The sequence below is a fragment of the Notamacropus eugenii genome, chromosome 6 (assembly GCF_028372415.1).
Source record: "Notamacropus eugenii isolate mMacEug1 chromosome 6, mMacEug1.pri_v2, whole genome shotgun sequence".
NCBI classification, from domain to species: Eukaryota; Metazoa; Chordata; class Mammalia; order Diprotodontia; family Macropodidae; genus Notamacropus; species Notamacropus eugenii.
The window spans coordinates 340757806-340780020 of NC_092877.1; positions in this window are offsets into that span (position 1 = coordinate 340757806).

Here is a 22215-nt window from a genome sequence, read left to right on the forward strand (position 1 = left end):
AGATGGCCAAGACTGACCCCAAAGAGCAGATGTGCAAGGACCTTTCCTCCCTCTCCTATACCCACCCATATCTTTGCAGGTGTGGAAGACCATGGGTGTAGAGTGCTGCATAGAAATCAGATATTTTCAATGCATTGTTGGTTCTGGTCAATGTTATTTTTCCCTCTTTTTTATTTTTTGTCACAGTGGCTAGTTCAGTGGGTGCCAGAGGTGGGGGAATGATTGGGGAGCCAGGGGAATAGATAAGAAACTTGTGAGATGTAAAATAATGATAATAAAGATATCAATAAAATATATTACAATGAAGATTCTTTGTTATATTTTCAGATTAATAAAAACCATATTTTTAATATCAAAACAACAGAAAATTCACGTTTCAGTATGGGATTGATCAGCCAACCACCACAGAAAGGAAGAGAAATCATAGTGGTCTGTATTATTGCCTGAGACACTACTGCCATCTAACGGTAAAGTTCCCAAATGACAACATCTGCATGCTATTAGCGTATTCACCTAGGAAGTCAACATTTAATTGCTATACTCAGGAAATATTTGCTTTTTTTTTAATCCTCTTGTGATAAATGTGATATATTGATGATGCATATCCTCTGGATCTTTCAGTCAACTAAGTGATTGGGAAAATGTAATCTGCATAAAATTTTAATCTCTAAAAGCTCAATTTTTTTCTTGTCATCCATATATATGTATATATATATCTCCATATAAAGAGAGCATAGTTTTGGAGTTGAAAGAGACCTTACAGGTCTTCTAGTTCAACCTTCTTATCTTACATATGGGGAAACTGAGACTTATTTTTTTATTTGTATTTTTTTTTCATTTTTAACACAGTTCATATCACATAAAACGATTCCAACTTTTGGTCAGGTGGTACTTCTTTTAAAGCATTAACAATATAGACCACTAACTTTTTTTTAACAATAACCATCTGAGACACAAATAATAACTACGTATGGTAACTTCATAAGCCCTTGACCTAATTGTCTCCACACTATTACTAAGAATTTAAGGTCCCTAACTTATTGTTCTTGATCTAAAGTCCTAAGCCTAATAGCCTAATTTTAGACTTAACTTGGGATGTTCCCCTAACAACAACCTATAATTTAATGGATCTGGTATTAAGCTTACAAACCTTTTGACTATAGGAAATTGCCACTAAGAGTAGGGACATTGCAAGGAAAGAATATCTCCCCAACTTCATGTCAGTTCCAGGCAGGAGTAGATTGTCAACTTGCATTCAGTGAGGCTTAAAGTCTGCCAGGTATCAGTGGGGAAATTGAGTCAGGAGAATCCTACCTCAGCCCAGGCTGAACAGCTGCTCTCCCACCCTTCCCATGAGATCACTTTTTTCAGTTCATACCAGCATCTCACAGGCTTACTGGCATCATTGAATTGGAGGCTCAGACTGCCTTTCTTGCTATCCATACCTGGAGTTAGACTCAGAAGAACAGTCACTTAATAGTCCCATAGCATCTTAAAATAGCAAGTTCCATTAATCAGGTTTCAGATATGACTATAATTTCACATTGGCTAAGGAACATCTTTTGAGGCAAGTCTTAAGTGGCTTACATGCCTTTCTGTACGTGTTCTAGTTCCTGATTAAATAACAATCATAAAATCAAGTTTACCATTAAAACCTTAACTTTACCATCAATGCCAAATTTTATCCAAAATTACCTGCCTCTAGGAAACTTAGACTAAAATTCTTTTCCCCAAACTAAAGATATCTCTGATTTAGTCTCAGTAATTAATTCAGTCAATTGTTTTAATACTAATTGCTTTTACATCACTTTGCAACATGTCCAATTTTTCTCCCCATCTCTCCCCTCCCTCTACCCCCTAATACCTTGCATTCTGATTACCCCTTCCCTCAATGTACCCTCCCTTCTATCACACCCAACCCTTCCCTTATCCCCATCTTCTCTCTTTTCTTATAGGGCAAGATAAATTTCTATACCTCATTACCTGTGTTTCTTATTTCCCGGTTACATGCAATAAAAGTTCTCAACATTCATTTCTAATAGTTTGAATTCTCCAACTTCTCTCCCTCCCTCCCTCCCTATCCATCCCCACTGAGAAGGCAAGCAATTCAATACAGACTAAATATGTGTCACTTTGCAAAAGACTTCCATAATAATCATGTTGTGTAATACTAACTATATTGCCCTCTATCCTACTCTATCCCCCCTTTATTTTTTTATTCCTTCATTTGACCTTGTCCCTTCCCAAAAGTGTTTATTTCTAGTTACTCTCTTCTCCCATTTGCCCTCCCTTCTATCATCCCCCCACCCCACTTGTCCCCTCCTCCCCTACTTTCCTGTAGTGTAAGATAGATTTTCATACCAAATTGAGTAAGCATGTTATTCCCTCCTTAAGCCATCTGTGTAGAGAGTAGCTTCACTTTCCCCCTCTCCCCTTCTCCCTTTCCTCCTCCATTGAACAAGAGTTTTCTTTATCTCTTTTACGAGTTATAGTCTGCTCCATGCATTTCTCCCTTTCTCCTCCCAGTATTTTCCTCCCTCACCCCTTAATTTTTATTTTACTTTATTTTTTGTGGATATCATCTGTTCTGATTTAACACAGTCTGTTCTCTCTGTCTATATGTGTGTGTATGTGTGTGTATGTACAATTCCTCCATCTATCCAAATACTGAGAAAAGTCTCAAAAGTTATAAATATTTTCTTTCCATGTAGGAATGTAAACAGTTCAGCTTTAGAAAGTCTTATGATTTCTTTTTTCTGTTTACCTTTTCATGTTTCTCTTGATTCTTATGTTTGAAAGTCAAATTTTCTATTCAATTCTGGTCTCTTCATTAGGAATCCTTCAAAGTCCTCTATATCATTGAATGATCATTTATTCCCTTGAAGTATTATACTTAATTTTGCTGGGTAGGTGATTCTTGATTTTAATCCCAGTTCCTCTGACTTCTGGAATATCCTATTGCAAGCCCTTTGTTCTCTTAATGTTGAAGCTGACAGATCCTGTGTTATCGTGATTGTATTTCCACAATACTCAAATGGTTTCTTTCTAACTGCTTGCAGTATTTCTCCTTGACCTGGGAACTCTGAAATTTGGCCGCAACATTCCTAGGAGTTTCTCTCTTTGGGTCTCCTTCAGGAGGTGATCAGTAGATTCTTTCAATATTTATTTTGCCCTCTAGTTCTAGATTATCAGGATAGTTTTCCTTGATAATTTCATGGAAGATAATGTCTAGGCTCTTTTTTTGATCATAGCTTTCAGGTAGTCCCATAATTGTTAAGTTGTCTCTCCTAGATCTACTTTCCAGGTCAGTTGTTTTTCCAGTGAGGTGTTTCACATTATCTTTTTCAAATTTTTGGTTTTGTTTTTTAACTGCTTGGTTTATCTCATTGTCATTTATTTCCCTGAACTCAATTCTCTCTTTCAAAGAACTATTTTAAGTTCAGTGAGCTTTGAACCTTCTCCTCCATTTGACTAATTCTGCTTTTTAATGCCTCATTCTCATTGGTTTTTTTGAACCTCTTTTTCCAATTGAGTTAGTCTCTTTTTAAAGGTGTTATTTTCCTCAGCATTTTTTTGATTCTCCTTTAGCAAGCTGCTACCTTGCTCTTCAAGCTCTTCCATTGCCTGAGCCAAGTTTAAGTTCACTTTGGAGGCCCTGGAGGCAGGAGACTTGACTTCCTGTGACAATAAGCCTTGTTCTTCCTCATCTGAAAGGATGGGAGGAGACACCTACTCACCAAGAAAGTAACCTTCTATGGTCCTATTTTTTTCCCCTTTTTTGGGATTTTTCCCAGCCAGTTACTTGACTTTTGAATCCTTTGTCAAGAGATTCGACTCAGTTGCTCAGTTCCCCTGGGCTTTGGGTGGGGGCGGGGCTGTCACTCAGGGCTAAGGATTAGATCAGCTTCTCCCTACCACCAGAGGTTTTAAGCTGAGCTGCCTGGACAGTGGACCCAGGTTGCTTCCTGGCCACCGTAGCTGCCTGCAGTCTGCTGCCACAGCCTCTGCTGCTACCTGGAACTATTGCTGAAGGAACCCTGTTCCCTCTTGCCCAGCTGAGAACGTCTTCCCACACTGACCTTTGGAGTTTTCTTTGTCACTTGTGGGTTGAGATATCTGGGACCCTCCCTGCTGGGGACTCTGGCCTGGAGGCCTGTTCCGGTCCTGCTCCTCCCCATGCCACGTGGCCAGGACTGGGCTCTGCTCAGCATCCCATGAGATAGACCTTTCCTTTTGGCCTTCCAGGTTACCTGTGGCTGAAAACCTCTTTGCTCTGTTGTTCTATGGCTTCTGCTACTCTAGACTTTGTTGAGAGTCATTTTTTACAGGTATTTTGTGGACTGCGGGGGAAGCACTAGAGTACATGCATCTTTCTACTCCATCATCTTGGCTTCACCCTGAAACTAAGACTTATAAAGAGGTGAAGTTACTTGCCTCAGGGAGCAAGTAAAATGTCAGAGTTTTGAAATAAACCATGGTCTTCTGACTCCATGCCCAGCACTTCTCCCACTGAACCAAGATTGCTCCTAATCCATCCTCATGAAGATTTTATGAACATGGGGAGATGAATATACATATATGAGAATGTAGTTGCTGATGTCTCTCCATTTGCTATTTTCTATCCAGTTTTCATTTTTAATAATGGCACCTCTCTTGATCTTTGGTGGCAGCTAGAAGGTACAAGGGATAGAACTCTGAGCCTAGAATTGGGAAGATTTGAGTTCAAATTTGACCACACCTTACTACCTGGCCCTGAACAAGTCACTTAACTATTGTTTGCTTCAGTTTCCTCAACTAAAATGAGGATAATAATAGAAACCACCACCCAGGACTGTTCTGAGGATCAAATGAAATAATTTTAAAGAGCTTAGCACAGTGCCATAATAACAGCTACATTAATGTTATTTTTTATTATTATTATTTTTCATTTTCTGGGAATCTTCCAACATTTGAGATAACATGAAAATCATTCCCTGAATGCCTTTATCTTTGCATCCCACCTCTCAAAGATGTACATATTGTGCAGCTATCTCATCAGGTCCACTCGCTTCCTGAATGCCTCTTCTCAAGCATCATTTATTCTCTCATTTTACTTAATATCTGTTGAGCATTGCCTGCTGAGGAGTCAGGTCCAAACAGCGGAATAACTCTAAATGAAGCTGACATGGTAATTTGAGGTTTATAAAGTCCTTGGGATAATTTCCTCATTCTGAGCTAACAGGACCCAGAGCAGAAGCCAAAAGAGTTTATGAGATCTTTCTTGGGCAGCACCAGGCAGCAGCAAAAGGGGTGATAACACCCCCTGCACTCTGCCCTGGTCACACCCCATCTGATTGGTATGGAGTTCCTACTACTGACAGTTCTGGGCAGCACAGTGTAGTAAAGAGGTTGATAATCTGAAAAGGGTCCAGAGAAAGCCAACCAGGATGCCTCATGACTGATGAGGATTTGTTGGTGAAGAAACTGGGTGTTTAGGCTGGAGAAGAAAAGACTGGGGAGAAGGATGAAGAGGGTTGATAAGGCAGCTGCCTTCAAGTATTTGAAAGGCTATCATGTGAAATGTAGGACTTGCTCTGTTGGACCTCAGAAGACAAAACTAAGATAAGTGGGTGAAAGATACAGAAGGTTTTATTTATGGTTTTATGTCAGCAAAAGCTCCTTATCCCAAGGTCAAAGGGGGAATGGGCAATTAACCTCACACTAGAGTTCTTCACACAAAGGCTGGATGACCACCTGCAAGAGATATTGTGGTGAGGATTCTTTTTGTAGTCCAGAGTTAGGCTCTCCTCCCAGATGGGCACTTGGTAGATGGAGGACCCCAGCCTATCTTTTCTACTCTGGCTGTGGTTCTGATCTGTCCACATTTACAAGTTAGTGCCAGAATCCAGGCCTAGGACTAGACAAGGTCATGATATAGGCCAAGGTTCTTGCCCTCCCCAGCTTCACTCTCACCTCAGTGTAGTAACTGTTCTTTGACCAGAGTCATCCAGTCCCTGCAGCCCACAAGACATGGCCTTGGAGAATATTTCATTTTCTCCATTATCAAAACCTGCCTGTTTCCTACTTTTCAAAACTCTTTTCTCAGTGACAGCTAGCTATCTGAACCTGATTGATGCTTTACTGTAAAAGTGACTTAATGTTCAAACAGGAAACCACTGAGGCTTCAATGATTTTGACCCAAAGTGCAAATATTGGACAATTTAGCCTTTCTAGTGGGAAAATGAAGGAAGAGGAGTGGAGAAAAAGGAAAGGAAGAGGAAGAAAGGGAAGAGGAAAGAATGGATAGGAAGAGGAGTATGTGTGTGTGTGTATGTGTCTGTCTGTCTGCGTGTGTCTGTGTGTGTGTGTGTGTGGCCCATGCAGGTTATGGTGTTCATATGTGTCTGCCCAGGCATGAATAAAGATCTCTAGAATCTCCTCCACCCACCTTCTCTCAAGGGAGACTTTAATTCCTACGAAGAGGAGAACAAGAAATTGCATTCACTCAGCTCTCCTCAGAAAGAAGCAATAATTTTAGTCTCCAGTTATGTTCCTGATCACTATACTGTAACAAGGAACAAATACCCATAAGGTCTATATCTCAAGTCTGACCCCCTTCCCACTAAAGGGTAGTTACACAAAGACCAAATATAGTGAATAGCAAATAAGCCTACTGTAGTGAAAGATTTTTAGGAAGTCACAAGAGTCATCACTTACCAATCTGGATTCTTGAGGTTGGAGTCACATAATAGCAGTAAGCAGTCAATTAAGAATGAGGCAAGTAGTCATTTTTTCTGGCCAACTGAGGCAAATTGCAAGATGGTCAGCAATCTACCTGAGTCTGATATAAGAGCTTCCTTAAATATCAATTTTTAGAACACTATTCATAAGGTAAAAATTATTCAAAGTAACATTGTGTGAAACAAACAAAAAAAGGCACCTGTTCATAAAACACAAGTAGTTAATACAAAAATAATAGTATTGTTGGAGAGGTATATATAGATATCTACATGTAGATATCTCCAACAAGAGAGACTTTTAACAAGAAATAGAAAGTCAGAAAGGAAACAAGCAAATGACAACAATAAGAGAAAAATTCCTTGACTGTTAAGAGTATCCATAAGTGAAGTAGACTGCATGAGGACAGTGTAGGTCACTCTCATTGGGGTAGTTCAAGCAAAGGCTGGATGAGAGTTATAGACCTATAAAATTAAAGAGTCGATTTATTTCAGGTATGAGTGGGACTAAGGAGCCAGAGAAGTCCCTTCCAAGTGTGAAATTCTGGATTCTGTATTGGAAAAAACACCAGAATTGGAGCTGGAGGATCTGTGTTCAAATCCCGATTCTTCTCATGATAGTCTTGGAGGAACCACTTCTCTCTCTGAGCCTCCTTCTCCTCCTCTGTAAAATAAGAGGCTTTAACTTGACCTATGAGATCCCCTTCCATTCTAGAGCTACGATCTTATGACCTTTAGCAAGAAACTTACTTCTCTGGACTGCAGTTTCTCCATATGTAAAATAAGGTGGTTAGACTAGATGCCTCTCTCAGTCAGAAATCAGTCACCTGATCTTGTATTCTTTTAACCTAAATAATGGGTCTTTCCACTTGGCCCTCCTTTAAAATGAAAATAATCCTGGGAGGGGTAACACATCAATTCACTATAAGATGTGTAAAATCAATTTGGCAATTATCCATTTACAGACTCATAGCATCTCAAGGTCCAAAGGAACTTCAGAGGCATCTGACCAGACCTCATTAGCACTTAAACAAAATATCCTTTCCCAGAGATGTGCATCTATAAATCACCTACTATGACCTAGATATCATGCTGGACACACAAAGATGATAACATCGTGGAAGGAGTCGGGGCTAAATTCACTGAGGTGTAAGTGGAAAAAAGGTTCATCTGGAACTACCAGAAGACCCTCTCCCAGACAAACTTGATCTCCTCTGCCTTTTGCTCTCAGCCTTGCTCTGTGGTCTTTTCAAAGTCAGAGAATTCTAGCTGCCCATCAAGTGCATATTTTAATCTGAAATCTCCTATTCTGATCTAAACTCTCATCTCCCAGGGAGGACTCCATGCCTCCTCTTTCTCTGGCTCATGCTGGCTGCCCCCCAGAAGATGTTTGTCAAAAGCCCAGAGATGAAGGAAACTTTGAGCTATTTTCTTGAGAAACTGAACTGCAAAAAGAATCCCAACTTCTATTTCAAGACTGGCGCTATGCTAAAAGTGGAGTATCAGGTTTGGGAATGAGTCTTGTTTTTATATAAATTTTCTATTTTTATCATGAACTTAACAGCTCCAAACGTTTCAGTATCCAAAGAACAGAAAAGAGAATTGTATACAAAAGTGGGAACTTTGGTTTTAAAGTTTCTTTGACACTTTTTCCTTTCTTTAAAGGAAAATTTAAATTAAAAAATGTTAATAAAATTTTTTAAAGTTTTAAAAATGTTTATTATTATGAATCTGACAAAAATCAACAAAGAAACATTTCTTATACAAAGAACAAAAAAGGATTGTATACGACACTGTGAATGTATTACATATACCTTGGGTTTAAGTATATATAAAGTTTAACAGAGTAGTTACAACACTGCTCTATTTGTCTGCAAGGTCTCTTAGCCTGTTAGCCCATTCCCCTCATGGCTTCCTCATTGACTTGGGTCCTGAATGTTTGAGATTTTATCTTGTTTCCTTGAAGAGGCTTCAGCTGCTTATCATGGCTTTGGTTTCTCCATGGGCACTAAAGGCTCCCTTTACACAAGAGTTGCATTTGTATGGGTCCAGTAAAAGTTATATCTCTCCTCCATCAAAGTGGACATGGAGGCCAAGGTCTCTCAGAAAAAAGTAGAGAACCAAAGGAAGGAATCTTGACTTGGGGGCTCATAATCTATCCCCTGGAACCTAATCATAAGATTATAAATTTAGATTTGAAAGGACCTTAGAGTTCCTCTAGTCTAAGTCATTTTACAGATGGAGAAACTGAGGCTTACAGAAATTATATGACTTGTCCAAGGTTTCGCAGAATAGTAAGATGCAGAACCTGGATGTTTGCTTCTGAATTCCATACTCTTTCCTGCAGATCAAACTGCCTCCATGGTTCCCAATGAGCTCTAGAGCGGTCCCTCAAGATCATTCTTCTCTGGTTCGCGGTCATCCCCAGACCTTCACATGACTGAGCAGAAAGAGAAGCCTGCAGGGAGGTGCCCATAATTTACAAAATCATAGGATCACAGATTTCAATCTGGAAGGGGCCTCACAAACTATCTAGAGTCCAACCCCCTCATTTTAGAGGAGGAAACTGAGGCCTAGGTAGGTGATGGAATGGGATAAGCACATATTAAGTGCCTACCCAAATCCCAGAGTGGCTACTTACTACTTGTGACCACTTCCGACTTGTTCCTTGACCCGTCTGGCCTCACTCCCCTGCTCTGTGAAAGGAAGTAGAACTGGATGCCTGTGGAAGTCCCTTCCTCATCTACATCTTGCTCAAATGGTCTGGTCTCAGTGGTTGAGCTTGAAGGTCAGGGCTCCTGCCTTCAGCTCCTGCCTCCCCTCTAAACTGAACAGAGCAGTCCTTATTGTTTCTAAGACATTTCTCAATGGCACCTCCACATGCCTGCAACCCAAGACTACAGTGGGTATGTCTAAGGGCCTGCTACAAAGTGCCAGGTACTGTGCTGGGGTCATAGGGAATCATAAGACAAACACAGACAGGGAGAAGCTACTGAGGGGGAGGGGAGGGAGGATACAGAAGGGGTAACTGGTACACAAATAAATCAATAGAAAAGAAACCACAGAGAGATTTCAGGAGAGGGAGAACACCATAGATGATGGGGATTGAGAAAGGCCTCATGTGGCACACTGCAGCTGACCAACGCTGTAACTAAGCTCTGGATCCTGCAAAGGAGAGGTGAAGAACTGCTAGGCCCCAGACCTTCTTCCAAGGGATTTGGACCAACATTGATATTACTCTTCTGAAATAAATCTGACATCATCAACCAAATGAAGCAATATTCTCCCCTCCCCTGTTCATCTGAAGATATCTTTTTAACTTGCTGACCCTCAGAATGACCTGTCAATGGGGCCTGCTCATTGCCTCCTCACTTATCTTCTAAATATTTTACAGTGGCAGGGGGGGCATAATACTGGGCTTTCTTCTCCTGCCCAGGCTGGAACTACAGTGTCCACTTACCTGCCTGACCCTTCTATTAGTCATGGGAATTTTGACCTGCTCCATTTCCAACCTAGGTCAATTTGCCCATCAGGCAACTTGGTGGCTTCCCACCCAACGGCTCACCACAATGATGCCAGACTTAGTGGACACCCAATTAGCTTAGACTGCAGCTCAAAACTCCAGAGCTAAAGCAATCCACCAGCTTTAGCCATACCAAAAGCACAAACCATAGACATGTATTACCAGGCCTGGCTGGAGAAGTATTCCTTACTGACAGGCACTCTCCAGACCAGCCATCCGGGTGGTGGGGGGGGGGGGGGGGGAGGGTCTTTTCCTATGATCTCCAAAAAATTGGATCATAATAGATCCACTCTCCTTACCTTAATTTAATACACTGACCACCAAAGGTGTTAGTTAGCAGTTCACCCTAGAAGCACTTATCAGAGAACAACACAAGGTCAGCTGTGAACCACGATCAAAGTTATGTTGGGAGATTTAAAAATCCCCTGAATTAGTATTTTAAAATTTTTTTTGTTATTCTGTATTTGACAAACACCAATTAACACAAACATTCCCATATACAGAATAAAATAGAAGCATTTCTTAAGTGCCCACTATGTGCCAGGCACTGGGCTAAGTGGCAGGGATACAAATACAAGCAAAATAGAAAGCCAGCCCTGTCCTCAGGAGGTTACATTCCAATGAAAGAAGAGGACACATAAAAAAAGCTGCAGGGTAGGAGAGGGGGGCCCTGCTGGGGCGCCAGGGAGAATGTGCAGAGAAGCAGAAACAGAACCCAGGGAGAAGCGAGCAAGTGAACATAGCTGGCATGGGCCCTTTCCTTAAAATGGATGTCTCAGAGTAACTGACCTATAAGAGGAAAGGGCCGCACAGGTAGAGGGACTTTCCAGGGCAAGAAGCCTGGTGTGGCATGATGGGGAAAGTCTGGACAGAAAGCAATGAAGAATGAAGGAAAAGAAGATTGTATATGAAAATAGGAATCTCTATTATAAAACCACTAGCTTTAAAAAAATATATGATAAATTCAGCATTCTAGTTTTCAAGCTTTTCTGCTTACCTGAATCTCATTCTTGGTGTATTTGTTTTTAACAGGCGAGTTGTGACCCTGGAGAAGAGTTGAGAAAATGCATCTCCCTCCAGTTCTTGCAGACGTATGGGACTATTACATCTATTATCAGACATGGTCGATGCCATATGATCAAAGAATCCCAGATCTAAAGAGGAACCTTAGCAATTCATTTAGTTCAATAACCTTATTTTACAGATAATAATAATAATAGCTAACCTTTATTTATTATGTGCCAGAGGGTATATGGGGTGTTCAGGAATGACTAGCACCTCTGGTGTGAGGATTTGCCAAGCCCTTTTCAGGGATGCTCATCCACCTTTGATGTCCACCTATCGCCCAATTCTGACCTGTGGCTCCAAGAAGCTGAATCATGTTCGGTGGTCACACCCTGGTAAAAACCATCTTGACAAGTGGGCTAAACCAGATTGAAGGGCATCAATGGAGCTCAAACCCACAGGTGAGGTAGGGGGATGGCTATCCCAAGCATGTGAAGACGTCCCCAGCAGAAAGGGCTGATGGGAACAATTTGTTCCAATGCCCATGAAGGCAGCTGAAGCAGGTGTTATGGAAAGCTTGGTGCTTGGCCAGACACCAAATATGCCAGTGTCATCCACTGTTTCAGAAGCCATCACCAGTCACCTTGACTTTTATCTTGCCACTGGACTTCAATGACTCTGGATGAGAGTGAGGCTGATGATTTTGTCTCACTTAAATCCAAATCATGAGCAAGACATCACCCGTAATGTCCTTGGACAAACAACAACAGCTCTGTGCCAGGCATTGTGCTGAGCCCTTTACAATTATTATCACATTGGGTCCTCGTTAAAACCCTAGAAGGTGGGTGCTACTTTATCCATATCTACATCTGTATATGCATATATGTATAAACTCATATATACATACATATAAAGACGTGTTTATATCCTGCTTCAGACAAGGTATGTATGTGTGTGCATGCATACACACATAAACTAGACAAATGAGGGAAGGAGAAATGACTACATAGGTGTGGTCACTATATATAGTGATGTATTTATATCACTGTATCTACATCACTATATCTAAATATATCTATATCTATCTATAGATAATTTTATATATACATGTGTCTCAGTGAACAGAGCTCTGAACTTGGATCCTGGAAGATTCAGATCCTGCCCCAAACACTTACTAGTTCTGTGATCTGGGAATGTCATCTAACCCTTCTCAATTTGAGTTTTCTCATCTATAGAATGGGGATAAAATAGGTGTTCCCACCTCACACAGTTGTGGGAATCACATGAGATAATATATTTAAGTGCACTATAGACCTTAAAAAGGTACAGAAATGTGTGCTATGAGGATATAAGGATGTTCCATGATATCTTTTGAAAAATTTTTAAAATAGTATTTTAACATCTTTTTTCATGTCCCAATATAACCTACTCTCCTCCCTCTCCCAAAGAGTTAACCAACACAACAAAAAGAAAAAACACCAGTTCATCAAAAGTAACACATCTAAAAAATATGACTTTACATGCAGCATTCCACATTCCTAGTCCCCCATCTCTTAATGAAGGAAGGGGCAAGAGATGCCTTCTCATATTTCTTCTTTGGCTCTGGCAATGGCTTCTTTTACTTTCACGGGGGACATCTGAGCTGGCTGGTGTCTGATAAGACACAGACCTGATGATCTCACCATTTCACCTTCCTCTCCTTGTCCCTATGATCACAATGTGAGTGGCAGATAAAGCCAAGAGCTGGACATTCATCCATTCTATTGATCCTCTTCTCACACACTCTTTGTTTTCTGGGTAAGCCTCCTTTGGCCAGTAGGTAATTTCCATTTGGGGCCTTACAAATCCATGGGGTAAAATTCATGGGATAAAAACAAAAAGCCCAAAACACATCTACTTGACTTTGCAGATCACTGATAGTGACTGAGGATAGGGCACACCATTATGCCACAGCAGGATAGTTAAGTGTTGGGACTGGAAGCTCAATTCCGTGTGGACGGTCTCGGGCGGGTAAAAGTGGGACTTCTAAATCTTAGAGTCTTACGAGGCCCTCCATGAACAGTGGGGGTTCAAGAAGGTCAGACTGAGCTAGCTTGGCTAGCTCGGGTATTTCCGCCTCTCCCCTGGAGATACGTGATGGGTGGAGTCTCCCTGCCCTCGAGGTCGTCCCGGATTGGAGCACACCTAGTTACCTAACAGCATGGTATTGAGATGCAAACTGTGTGGCTGAAGATTAAGTAGGATTGAGGAAGCCAGAAAGCTCTCTTAGCACGTGTGGAGCCAAAGAGAAAAGTAGGGCTCCTCTTCTTTTCTTTCCTCTCTCCCCTCCCCCTCTCTCCCCGCTTGTACTTCTACTTCCAATCCCTTAAGCTTAGCCTCCTTAGGAAATCTCCCCCTCTTCCTCCTAAGGAAGACTGCCCTGCACTTGTAACCGAAACCCTGTAATAAAGCTCAACCCCTGTTCGACTCTGGAACGTCCTTTCTCTCATACGTTTATCTGGTTTGGCCAACCGAAGACCTGGGACAGGTAAGAAAGACTCGGGTAGCCCAATACAGGCCTCTAGGCTTGGCAGTTAAGTCTAGAACTTAAACCATCGCAAGAAAACTCTATCTGGCAGTGTGGGATCATGGAAATTTAATTTGATCTAATCCAACATGTACTTATTAAGCGACTAGTATGTGCAAAGCATTTTGACTGGTGCTGGGGATTAAATCCATCATTGAATTTGCAATCAGAAACTGAATGCTCTAATGAAAACATTAGTTTTCTGAAGAATGGGCATTTAAGAAACTTGTAGTAAGTCATTATGGGATTGATTTTCTACATGTTTCTGAGGGAGACTAGAGACCATGACCCAAATGTCCACATTTACTTTAAACCAGTTCTTAACTTGAGGTCCACAAATTTATCTTTTTTTAAAATTTGATAATTGCATTTTGATATAATTTATTTCTTTTGCAATCCTATGGGTTTTTTTATACATTTAAAAACATTATTCTGAGGCTGCCTTTTTTAATTAAAAAAAAAAAAAAGATTAAGGAAGGGAAGCGGGAAAGCATTTAAGCCCTTACTATGTGCCAAACACTATGATAAACACTTCACAAATAAGTCCTTTGATTCTCACAATAACCCTGAGAGATAGGTGCTTTTATTCTCCCCATTTTACAGTTGAGGGAACTGAGGCAGACAAGCTAAATGCTTTGCCCAGGATCACACAGTTAGTTAGTAGTCAAAGTTGGATTTTAATTCAGATATTCCTGAGCTCAGGTGGTATCTGGTCTAGAACTTGAACCATCACAAGAAAACTCCATCTGTGAGTGTGAGATCATGGAAATTTAATTTAATGTAATCCAACATCTACTTATTAAGTGACTAGTATGTGCAAAACATTTTGACTGGTGCTGAGGATGCAAAAGTAAAACAAACAAAAAGTCCCTGCCCTCAAGAAGCTTATATTCTACCAGGGAGATACATGTAGGTAGACAAGTAAATACCAGATAAATTGGGGGGAGGAGGGGAATGAAGGACTCTAACAAGCAGGAGGGTCAGAAACACCATCCAGGGGAAGAGGGTACACTAGGCAGGCATGAAAAGAGCTAAGATCTGGGTTCTAGTCTTGGCTCTGTTTCTACTTCTGTGTGACCTCAGGCTTCACCTCACTCATCCTCAGTTTCCTCCCTTATAAAATGGGGGGGGGGGGAGGTCAGACTACCTGACCCCTGAAGCCCCTACTTGTGTGACTTGGGACATTTTAGAGGCATGCTATGCTGAAAAGGGCCCTAAGACCAATGGCAGTTCTGCAGAGGCGCCTTCTCTGTCTGGGAAAGTTACACAGATTGTGGGTGACAGATGTCTTTTCTCATCTGTGCTGTTTTGGGAGATATGCTTTACAATGCACACCTGAGGTTTCTATGGGATCAGGAGCAGCAAAGTTTAACTGAATAGCACCTCGAGGCACAGAGAAGGCAGCATGGATTTCTGCCTTCCTCTTGAACAGAACATACATCCTAAGGGCTGTTTGTGTGCTTGTGTGGAGGTGGGGCTTTTTCCTGAAATGAGACAGTCATCCTTCCCATAAATAGGAGAGTTCAGGAGAGAGATTAGAGTTTGATGTAAAGATTTGGGAGTCTCCATTGAGATGATCATTAAACATATGTGTGGATGAGCTCATCAGAGAAGAGATCCTGGTAGGGGGGCAGGACATGGAGGATGAGAACCAGCGAAGAAAAATGAGAAGTAGTCCAGAAGGGAGCCCCAAGAGAGCATTGTCTCAGAAGCCAAAAGAGGAGGAAATATTTAGTTGTCAAATGAGCTCCAAACTTCTAATACAACAGAATGATAGGAAGGGAAGGATAAGATCATACTGGAGGCTACTGGAGGCCATGGAACAATAACCACTCTGTCTTGGCTCTGGGTGAAAATAGGAACACAATCATAGCCAGGATCTTCAAAGAGGATATGACCTTGGCCACAGACACAAAAGTGAGCATGGTCATGGCCATAAGAAATATAAAAATAAAAATTAAGGACAAAAGAAACCTCAGTGGCTGGAAAAATGAGTGTCCTATCTGGACAGCCCCACAAAGACAGTATTCTTCCCAGACACAGGGCTATGACCACCCCTATCCTCAAGTATATCACAGCTGGGGTAGCTCTTATTCCTTATTTTCAGAATTCAGATCTCCTGAACTACCCATGTGATCCCACAATGGAGAAAGAGGAGGAAGAGAAGAAAGAAAAAGAGGAGGAGAAGAAAAAGGAAGAAGAGAAGGAGGAAGAGGAGGAGGAGGCCTGGATCCCTATTATCCCTTTAGAGTCAAAAAGAACCTTACTGACGCATTCAATACCTGAATCCCCAGAACACCATCCACCAAATGCCCTGGACACCTACAGGATGTCACCTGTACTGATGTAATGAACCTAACCAAGGAAGAGAGACTGATGATGGATATCTCTGACACTCTTTTGGGAACCAATGATCTTCCTCTTGGTATACCACCACCCCACTGTTCAATTTGCAGTCCAAATCTCAAAATCTAAACACAATGAATCACAATGAAATCTCAGAATAGCTTAGTGGTGTTGGACTCAGTTGGGAGTCTACTGAAGAACTATTGAAAAGTTTCCTGCAAAGTCCAAAATCTATCCTAATTCCTCCAGGCAACCAAGTTCCCTCAGGGAGATAGAAAGTGGCTGAAGTAGATTTGTTTTGAAGCAATTTGCAACTGGTTTTTCAAATGGTGGATTAGGAATGGGGTGGAGCATTATTATCCTTTACACGGTCTTTGCTAAATAGCTTTCATTTGCATAAGCTTCAAAGAACTGGGACTAAGGGAGAAATTAAGTGATAAAAACCAGCCCATAGTAGGTGCTTAAAGGATTCTTCAAGATTGATTGATTGATAAAGGCATAATTATCAAAGAAATCTTTCTAACAATGAGAAAGAGACCAGCTGAGGGAGTGCCTACAAAACCGGTACCAAAGGGAGAAAAGTTTGAGAGGGCAGCTCCCCACCTTTGGTGTCTCCCCCCCAGGAAATCTTTAACTTTTGTAAATAATTTGTTTCCCTTCTCTGACTGTCACAATATGCCCTGCTATGTGACTTTGTTTGCTTAAACTTAACACTTTTGTTGCTTTATTTCTTCAGAGAGAAAGAGAAAGTCTTTAGTAACTTTTGTAGAAACTGGTGGCTTTCTGTGACCTGAGGAGTTCATGTTCCCCCATGCATTGTCATTCAGACCCCTCCATTTAGAATGAAGAGATCATGTGATACCTGGTTTCGCAGGCAAGATTTTAATCCAGGGTTCTTTCATGGATCAACTGAAAATGGGAATGTTTAGATTGGCGAACATAAGAGTGGGGACATGGTAGCTGTGTTCAAATCAGTCAGTCAACAAACATTTACTATGTGCCAGGCACTGTGCTAAGTAAATGTCCAAAAGGTGTCATGTGGAAGAGGGAGTAAGTCCCAGAGGACATAACTAGGAGCACTGTGGAAGTGGAAAAAGGCCAATTTCAGTGAGATGTCAAGGAAAATTTTCCTAATGATAAATGTGCCAGAGTAGAAGGGGCACCTTTGAAGGTGGCAAGTTTCATCCTTACTAGAGGCCTTTAAACAGCAGTTGGCAAGTATTTCTGTAATGCATATCCCTTTTCAGGTCAGAATTACATTAGATGGCTACTGAGATCTTTGTCAGCTCTGGAATGTGTGATTATTTTATTTTCCTATGGGAAACTATATTCCTAACTCCAAACAACTGACTTATTCAATGGACTTTTAAAATGTGGTTCATTTTAAATTCAAGATTATGAAGGGTTTTTTGTTTTTAGAGTACGATTTTTAAAAAATATGTATTCTACCCATCAAATATTTATCGAGTGCCCACTATGTACAGAGTATGGTGTTAACTCTATGGTAGCAGGGGAGGTTACAAACAGGTACAGAAGGTATAATGCTAGTTAGATCATCGTGCAAAATCAAAGTCACAAATCAGCAGGTATTGTTAGAGATAAGAAGGCGCAAGAATAGGTTTCATGAAGGAAGAAGCAGGTGACAGAGATACCCTGAAAGGATTTCTGGCCAGCCCCCCTCCCACCTGCATAGAATGGGCATGGATACAGCTGAAAGGAGCTCCTCTTTCAGGCCACTTTCAGGGACATGTGCCCAGCACAGAAAGGCTCTGAGGGGGCTTCAGGAAGATGCTAACTTCAGGAAGAGGCTCAGTTAGCCAGGAAGAGCCTCCCACTCAGTAGACTTGAAGGGGTGAGAGAACTTCCCTTCTCAACCTCTTATTCCTTTCTCTTGAATGCATGACTGGGAGGCTCTCTCTTAGACTTGGGCAGGTGTGGGGGAGGGAATCAGGAGGGAGAAGTACTCCCCTGCACATTTAAGGAAGTTCCGTGTACATGGCAATGAGCCCATGTCTTGCCAAGGCAAGTTAGGGCCTAGGTCTCAGGACCCTGCCTGTCTCCTCTGCTTTGGGTTTCTTTCCTTGAATACAGGTGAGCACAGGTGAGTGAACAGCAGTCTTTAAGTCGCTATTTCCAGCTGTGGAGGCGCATCATGACTTACTTACATGCTGACTGGCAGCAAGAACAGCAGGTCCTTCTACCTGCTCAGAAGGCAACCACCAGCAGGATGATGAACCCAAGCCACGGGTTTACAAAAGAGGAAGCAGAGAGCTAAGCAGACGTCTCTCCTCTTAACCTCTAACTGCCACCATGGGGACCCTGCAATGGCTACATCACCCTAACGTCCTTCTGTGCTGATCGTGTGCTCCCAGAGTGGCCAGAAAAGCCCAGCTCACTCCAATGGGGTGTGTGTCCTACCCAGATCAAACAGGGGAAGTGGGGAAGGAGAAGAAAGGGGGGACTGTTGGTCCCCATCAGATAGGATTATTGCAGGATCACGGATTTAAAACAGAGGAGATCTTGGAGATCTAATCCAACCCCCTCTTTCATAGATGAAGGAACTAAGGGAACGAGGAGTTGAGGGCTTTGCTAGCAAGTGAAAGAACTGGGTTTTGGAACCACGCCCTCTCATTCTGTTTCCACTGTATGACACTATAAGGACAGGACAAAGTTTGGAGAAAAGGGAGCTAGCTCCAGGTGCTCAAAGGTAAGGATGTGGGAAAATGGAGGACAAGCTTGCAGAAAAGAAATAGCCATTCTACGTTTCAAGCTTTGTTTTTTCTCTACATGAGAGTCTAATATGGCCCAAAGTACAGGCTTCACCTGAAGATGAGTGAAAACCTTTCCCAAATGAAAAAAGGACTTCACATTTCTATTATTTTTCTATAAGCAGAGAAGGATTTGCTTGTCAGCCATGTTCTGCTAAGCAGCTAGTGAAACTATCCTCTTTATACATCAGCACAGAGAGTCATAACTAGAATGAGGCAAGTGGGACCTTCTCCCAGGGCACAGGCTTCTTCCTTGAGTTGACTGCTCTCCTGGCCCCTGAGCATCACTTCCTACCAGCCCAAGTCTGGATGTATTGTGATTACCAGGGACCATGCCTCCTCCAGGTCCATGGTCTCTACACCTTTTCCCTGGGACCTGCCCTCCTTTGTCTCTCTCTACCCCCTCATCCCCCACCCTCAACCCCCCACTTCTACTCCACCCCCACCCCAACACCCCTCACAAGATGGGGTAGGCTCTCTGAGGGATAAACTACTTTTCCATTCAAATCCAATGACTTTTCCCTAGGTACAAGAATCCCTCATGATGGGTTCTGCACATCAAAACATTAGTCTCTTGTATCCAGAGAAAGAACATCCATGTTGTGCCACAAAGAATGTCAGTGTCTCACAATACCTTCATGATTCACTTCCTCCCTGTGGCAACAGTAGCTATGAGAAAATGATCCTTCCTTTGATTAAGTTTGTTCAACCTCAGCACGAAGGTCGTTTTTCATAGGATTAATTTCCACAAATTAAACCCCTTAGTAACAAGCAATATTGTTTTTGGACAATTGAAAAAATCCAAGCATTTTTCAGATAATGTGCTCTTTTCATGATAACAAGACATTAATTAAGGAAATAGCCTTCAACTTATTTCCAATCAAATTATTTCCTCATGGAGAAAACAAAGGGATTGGACTGGTCTGTCAGTCAATCAATAAACATTTATTGTTGTTCAGTCAGGGGTTTTTTTGGTTTTGTTTGGTTTTTAGTCCTGTCCAACTCTTCATGATCCCATTGGAGTTTTTTTTGCCAAAGATACTGGAGTGGTTTGCCATTTCCTTCTCCAGCTCATTTTATAGATGAGGAATCTGAGACAAGCAGAGTTAAGTGACTTGTCCAGGGTCACACAGTGAGTGCCTAAGGTCAGTTCTGATCTTAGGAAGACGATTAACTGACTCCAGGTCTGACCCTCTACCTACTGCCACACCTAGTTGCCCCAAACATTTACTAAGCGCCTACTATGTGCCAGGTACTGTGCTGAGCACTGAGGATGCAAAAAGAGGTAAAAGATACAAGTTATTTCCAAGGACTCTTCTCATTCTAAGTCATATGATCTTTATGGATTTTGAAATGAAGGTTTGTAATACATATTTTTAGGTAATATTGTACTAGCTCTTCTTAAATTGTGCAGTCATAAAGACAGGAGACACAAACAAATTAAGATAGGTGACTTTGGAAGGACAGCCATCTGAATGCATTCTCTCTGCCTTATCACCAACTCCCTTCCCTCTGCTTACAAATAAGTTCAGGTCTACCATCCTTAAAATTTAAAAAGAAAATCCTTTATCCCAGTTTATCCCTCAGGTTACCCTGGACTCTTTTTCCTCCCTTTCACTATGAAACTTCTAGAAAGAACAGCCTATAAGGGATGCTGACACTGCCTCATTATTCACTTATTCTTTTGGGGGGCGGGGAGGAGGGACATTGACGCACTATTTTATTTTATGTGGTATTTTTCCCAGTTACATGTAAAATAATTATTAACATTCATGTTTAAAACTTTGAATTCTAAATTCTCTCCCTTCTTTCCACTCCACCCCCTCATTGAGAAGGCAAATGATTCAATATTGGTTATACATGTATAGTCATGTAAAACATATCCATAATAGTCGTGCTGCCTTCACTTATTCTTGATCCCCTTGGAATCTGGCTTCTAGCTCCACCACTGCACCGATACAGCTCTCTTCAATCATAATAAAGGTAATAACATTCCCCTATGTATAAGAGAGTTAGCCTGAGAATGTTTTGCAGATGTATCTCAGAGACCTTATCTGATTTTCCCACAGTCACCCAGAAAGTAACCTTTGGAGCCAAGATGTGGCCCTAGATACTTTTCGATTTGAAGTACAGACTTCTTGATGGCACTGTGCACAGATATCAAGGAGCGCCATTTTACCAAACTCAATGTCTCTTTACTCTGTTCTTATCCTCTTTGATTCTTTTTATAGTAAAAGACCTCATTAACATACACTCCCTTCTGGATCCCTTCTTCTCCCTTGGCTTCTGTGACTGTAATCTCCTGCTTTATGGACTGTCTACCTAGCTTTGTTGTCTTCTCCCAAATCTCTTCCTTCCTTTCTATTTGCTCCTGGAAACATTTAAGTCCAGGTGTTCATATCTCTCAGTGTGACATAAGTAGTATCTGTACCCCCTTCTTCATCTCTGTGGAGACTCTTGAACACAGGAGACTTTCTGCAAAGTGAGACTGGTGGAGAAGAAGTTATGAGAATGCCTCCCCCCCATAAGTGGAACTATCCTTAGCATGCAGAACCAAAAGAGCATGGCAGAAACTGCCCTACCATACAGGAATGATATCTGAGCACCTTTCATTGCTGGTCTTCATTCTGATGGGTGCTTAAGTGCTTGTGCTTGGACCCCAATCTCTGATGCCACAATGCCTAGCAATAACTCATGAGTGGGACCCAGTAGGACAAATAATCTTTCCCCACAATTACTCATGAGCAAGCCCCAGTGAAACAAATTATCTTTCCCCATCACAAGAACAAGATGATCTCTGAAGAAATTCTCATGTTAAAACAGGACTATCAGGGGCGGAGCCAAGATGGCAGAGTGAGAGCAACAACTCACCTAAGCTGTTAGACAAACTCCTTCAGACACCTCTAAAAAGAGAATCTGACCAAATTTTGGAGGTGCAGAATCTAATAGGAGACAGGCTGTGGCAGATTCACAGCCCAGGACAGATTAGAAAGTCTACTGGAAGGATCTGTTCCATTGGGGTGAGCCCACAGTGCACAGCTCAGCATGTCCAGCGCAGCAGAGTGGGAGGGTCCCAGGGAGGCCAGAGGCAGCAGCAGGTGAAACCAGCAGAGTGTCAGCCCAGGGTGAGAGATCAGCAGAATCGAGTGAGTGACAGCCTCTGATCCCCAGATATCAGCCACAACAGTTCCTGAGACTTTCAGCCCACAGATTAAACATCTGTAAGTCACCTACTTGAACTTCCATGAGCCAGGATGGCAGAGTGATCAGTAAATATTCTCTCCTCCCACC